The 5,347-nt window shown below is 40.6% G+C and overlaps 1 long non-coding RNA gene across 1 annotated transcript; it reads left to right on the forward strand.

The window, feature by feature from the left end:
- Positions 1 to 2,391: 2,391 nt before the first annotated feature.
- On the forward strand, positions 2,392 to 5,045 carry LOC126401855 (uncharacterized). The gene is made up of 3 exons (XR_007571129.1): positions 2,392 to 2,462; positions 2,742 to 2,848; positions 4,760 to 5,045. It is a non-coding gene; the product is annotated as an uncharacterized LOC126401855 (long non-coding RNA).
- The last annotated feature ends 302 nt before the right edge of the window (positions 5,046 to 5,347 follow it).

A 5,347-nucleotide genomic window follows, 5' to 3' on the forward strand; every position in this document is an offset into this window, starting at 1 on the left:
ACACGCCGTATTGACTGTTTGGTCTGAAAAGGGTAATCTTTGCTTAAGTCAGAGAACTGTGAGCAATCTCCTGAGGGGCTCTTTTTACCTGGAATTCATTGATTTTACAAGAAAGCTCACATTATTGCATGCAGAAATGTAAATCTGCTCAATATATTCATGTCCACATGGACGTCTAAGGGCACCCGCGGGTTAAACGCTTCAGTTCAAGTGCACATCAGCAGCCTGCGCTGCAAACCTCCAGGCACTCCAGCTCCAGCTGAGAGCCTCCCATTGGTGTTTATGTATCAAACCACTGACCTTTTCAGCATGATTCAGATGGCTGGCCCCAGAGTTCAGCTGGCCTGCCCCTGTCAATAGCCGTTAGACGTCTATATGAGGAAGGACTCTTTGCCTGGAATATTATCTGAATGTGTGCACACTTGGCTTAATATGCTTCACATCCCCCTACGACTGAGCCAGAACTGTGATGAAGGAATATTGCCAAAATCAAATTTGCCAAAACTAATTTCTACCATGGCCCAGAGCACAAATGCCATAATAATCACATTCATTTGTTGCATTGTATTCTCTGTAGTGACTGGATGATGGAATCTACGGCAAGAAACACACCACACTCTCTAGTATCTGGTAGCAGGAGTTCAGACTGAAAATAGCACTGCATGAAAACACGAGGGGCTGCGTTGGTGTGTGTTGCTTCAAGTGCAGATTAAATGATGAAATACAATCCAGGAAGGCCAGTTTGAATAAGAGATCCATGAGTTTGAATGCTTGTTCGTGGCCAGAACACTGCAGAGTGGTTACTGATACTGTGAGGCAAGAGTTTAAAACTCTTGAAAGTAATCAGGGTGATTTTTTTATCCTCTGTCTCACTGATTGTGAGGTTAATGGCAGTATGATAATGTTCATGTTCCATAACCTAGTGGGAATTTATGTGATTGGACAATCCCAGCGTATTGTCAAATTATGTCACATTGCGTTGCATGGGAAATTAAACCAGGGTCCGCTTTTTTGCAGATGATTCTGTGTTTTCTGCGTGACCTCTGTCCTGGTATAACATAGTGGCCTCAAATGACTAAAGGATTATATTTTTCTGTTTTTCTAATGTAGGTCTGATTTTAAGAAAATTGCTAGGAAAAATTCAAGCACAGAGAAAGCAAAACTATTTTCTCTCTTTATTCCACTTAGTGCTGCTTTCCTGTGCATTTATTGTCTCTAAAAGTCTCTTGTGAATCATGGTCTCTGGGGCGTTTGTTTTCCTCTGATTTTGTGCCCACAATAATAATGGTTGCCATTATGATCGACAAGGACTTTGTTTTGTAATGCATAGGTTTATTTAATGCTGTTATGTGCAGCCACCCACAGCTGTGGCAGTTTTTTTCATCCTTTTGTGTTATATATTGGCATGAAGACACTGAAAGTTGGGGTTGACTTGAGTCAAACTATGAAGTGCGAGACAGAGGACACATGTCTTGAATTGAGCTTTGGCAGTAAGGCAGACTTATTTTGTCCTTCTAATTTCTGTTCTCGTTTTTCACGTGGTAAAAACCTGGAGAAGAATATCTCCTGTACAATATTTGTTTTGTAGCCTTCATCACAGTACATTTTCAATTCATTACATGGTATTTAGTGTCATAGGTGACTGGAGGCTTGTAATGCACTGAAGTTCAAGTGAGGCTTCATCATTCGGTTTGCCGATTGAACTACAAAACAGTTCTTTTTCTGTGACCGTGAAGGGTACAGCACATCATTTAAAAATCTTTTCTGCCACTGATGATTGAGACTGTGCATCTACCTGCTTTGGTTTAAGATCACAGAAGTATGTGTAGTGTAAAATGGGGTGACCCAAACTTTTTTGTTAAACAGCTGTGCAGATGTGACGCAGTCTAACTCTACCTGCCTTTGCTTTGTTAAAGTCAGTAATTATTATCGAATGTTTTCACAAAAGGCTTGTTTTAATTCTTAAGCACAGAGAAGATAATGAAGAACATTCTTTTTTCACGTTTTGAGGCAAACCAGAGGAAAACGACACCAAAAGTGAATACTACTACTCACACAAGCCTCTTATTTTGTTTATTGCAAGAGCTGAGCTGTGCGTGGGAGTTTTCTTTCTTTTCTTTTTTTTTTTCTTCTCTGTCTCTTTGTAATTTGAACAAAGGGAGCTGCTTTCTGCTTTGGCAGCAATATTGTTTGCATGAGGTATGAGTGTGAGAAAGAGCAAGTGCTACTGCCTGCAGGTGTGTNTGTGCGTGGGAGTTTTCTTTCTTTTCTTTTTTTTTTTCTTCTCTGTCTCTTTGTAATTTGAACAAAAGGAGCTGCTTTCTGCTTTGGCAGCAATATTGTTTGCATGAGGTATGAGTGTGAGAGAAAGAGCAAGTGCTACTGCCTGCAGGTGTGTGCCACGACACTGCTAAATCGCAGCAGTCATCATGTTTGGTCCTCAACTTCACACTTTCCAAGAGGTGGTAGGCAATAAGTGTTTGATTTTCTTTCTTTTTTTTTTTTTTTTTTTCAAGTACTTCATTAGTCAGAAATCATACAATGTTCTTAACAGGATCGTGTTCAGATGATTATTACGAATGCCTGGGGTTTTCAAAGTCTGACAATGTGGGCATCCCCTTAGACATTATTGAGACAACAAGCCCCATTTATTTTTCCATGTTTTAAAAAAAATTGTTGTTGTTTTTTTACAATCTGCCAAATTGGCACCATTTAAAGCATGCCAAATTATCTGTTAGCAGGTCCAATTTGCAATGTGCCCATGTGTGTATCAACATCACTGGATTATTATGATACTGAAGAAAATTTAAGAACATCATGATTCTCAGGCAAGTTCTGGAATTGTAAGGTGCGTCTTTTTTCTGTGATTTCAAAGGTCTCTTTGATGATTTGTTCACAATAGACATGGAAGAATATTATGTCCTCAAAAAGCGTTTGTCAAGCTGAATCTAAAAATGTTTATCTTGTCTGTGAGAGTGACATTTTGGATGCAAACTGCAGCAATTGGGTGTTAAAGGTTTTACCATAGCTGCCTCAATGGTCCATGTTTCAGAGCCACTGCTGCTGCAATTTGTGACCATTTTAATAAGAAGGGCCAAATCACCAGACCAATCTACAATAATTTACTTCCTACTGTTTTTTAAAAAGCGACATGCATCTGCTCCTTTGGCACCATGCAGTATCTTCACCTCACATCACTCCGTCCGTGCCTCTGCTTTGTCACGTACAGGCTATTATTCACTTTTGTGCTTTTGAGTTATTTTTAGCACTTGGCTGAAGGCAAATAAAGGTGTAGGACGTTTAAAAACATTATTACACATCCAGTCTGGGCCCAGAAGAAGGCAAGCTTGAATCAATAGACATCTCCGATATGTCAGAAATATTGTCTTTAATCTGAGTTTATGGATGGTAGTCTGTGTGAGGTAAGTATAATTGCACACAACTTGGACCTAAATTTTCTCTCCTTAGTGGCTTGTGTGGGTGGGGGAAGTAAAAAGAAAAGACTCTCTGGCAATTTGAGTCATCCTTGGTGAATCTCAAGTGCTCTTATAGCTTGTTAGAAGGAATGTTTTTAATCTTGCTGAGTCTGAATTCGTGACTCTCTGCATTGCATTTTGAACATAAAAATCTTCCATTCATATGCTCAAGCTTTTACCACCTCTCCTTGTCATCCAACATTACCCAGGCCCTGGCACCATGTGATATTGCAACATGTGACCTGCGTTCTTTCCGTCCTCCCCTTTGTTGTGCTGACACAGCACTGATTCCTCCCAGCGTTGGGTGTAGGAGGAGAGGGCAGCTGCTCGGGGTCTTGTTGACCAGCGTGCTATGATCACTTTAGGCCAGCTGGCCGTGTTTGCATTTGCATCCTTAATTTATAACAAGAGAAAGCTTTTTTGAAGCATAATCACCACTGCATTGGCCTTGTAGCTGTGCTGCACACGCAATGTCTAAGACCATGTTCAGACTGCCTACCCAAATCTATTTTTTGGCATATCCAGATTGATTTGAGAAAGTCTGGACAGCAAAAAACAAGTGAAATCGGATCCAAACCACATTTTGAGGTGGTGTGAAGATACGTGTCAGTCTGCACTAGCTGGCTTCTTGAATCAGATTTCAAAGTGTCTTTTCACTTGAAACACAAAACACAACAACAATGCCAAATCCATCCAGCGGACAAATCGGTCCATCTATGGAGGGCAACATAGAGAAGAACACTCTGTGGACAACCACAGAAATAAATTGCCACCAGTGTAGCTACTACTGTTGTACTCAAGACCAAACCGAGACCAAGTTATGACCAAGACCAGAGTGTATCAAGACTTAGACAAAACCAAGACTTTAAGGGGTTGATGCCAAGTCAAGACCAAGGTAGAGCAACCGAGTCAAGACCAGACCAGTGCGAGCCCCACACTGCATGACACACTTCGGATAATATGTGGAACATGCAAACCGCAAGTACTCCTGACACTGATCTGAGAGAGCCACATTTCCATAAATACACCCACAAAATACAAATGAAGATTCCTCTTCATTCACCCTCTCATATTGCCATGCTGTACGTGTATGTAGGTGTACCATGGGACATGTCTTGATAAAAGAAAAAAATAATCAAAAAGCACTGCAGAGGTAAATTCATGCGTGGGAGTTTTCCCTTTGTGTTCTATGAGCAAACAAGTACAAACAAACACTGAGGACCTGAAATCAACTTAACCATATTTATTCACTCTTTTTTCTACTTTTTTTCCTATTCTGACAGTGTACTCTTTGTCTGAGACAGAGACCGGGTGAAAATAAGGCCTTGAAAAAGAGGAGAGAAGACACAATGCATGTAACAGCTGTAATTTGACATGGTGTCCCAGAACATCAACAACAGGCGCACCCATGATACCTAGCGCCTCATATGTAGACGTCAAAAGTCCACTGAACAAGCAGATATGTGACGAGTTGGGAGTAGGAATATGTTAGCTGCCTGCAGTATGAACGTAGCTTCAGATTCTCAGATGGCACACAATATGGCAGTAGCCTCCTTAAAGATACACTTGTCACAAATGCAGCTTTGAAGTTATATAGGCCATCAAGCATGTTTATGTGCAGTTTCCTTGATATAAAAATAAAAATGTTTTCCAGGACCACTTTCTACTTTTGTTCCCTGACATTACATGCCTCTATATGTCATGTCCATATGTTGCTGTGTGCGTAAACTGCTGCGCTTGTGATGTGTTTATTGTCCCTTTTTATGTCCCCTGGAACATTTCTGTAGGATTTACTCAGCCTTTGAGTTGCAGAGCATAAACAACCTAAAGCGTTGTACAGTGCACGCAAGTCTTTGAAGCACATAAACACT

The sequence above is a fragment of the Epinephelus moara genome, chromosome 15 (genome assembly GCF_006386435.1).
Source record: "Epinephelus moara isolate mb chromosome 15, YSFRI_EMoa_1.0, whole genome shotgun sequence".
NCBI lineage: Eukaryota > Metazoa > Chordata > Actinopteri > Perciformes > Serranidae > Epinephelus > Epinephelus moara.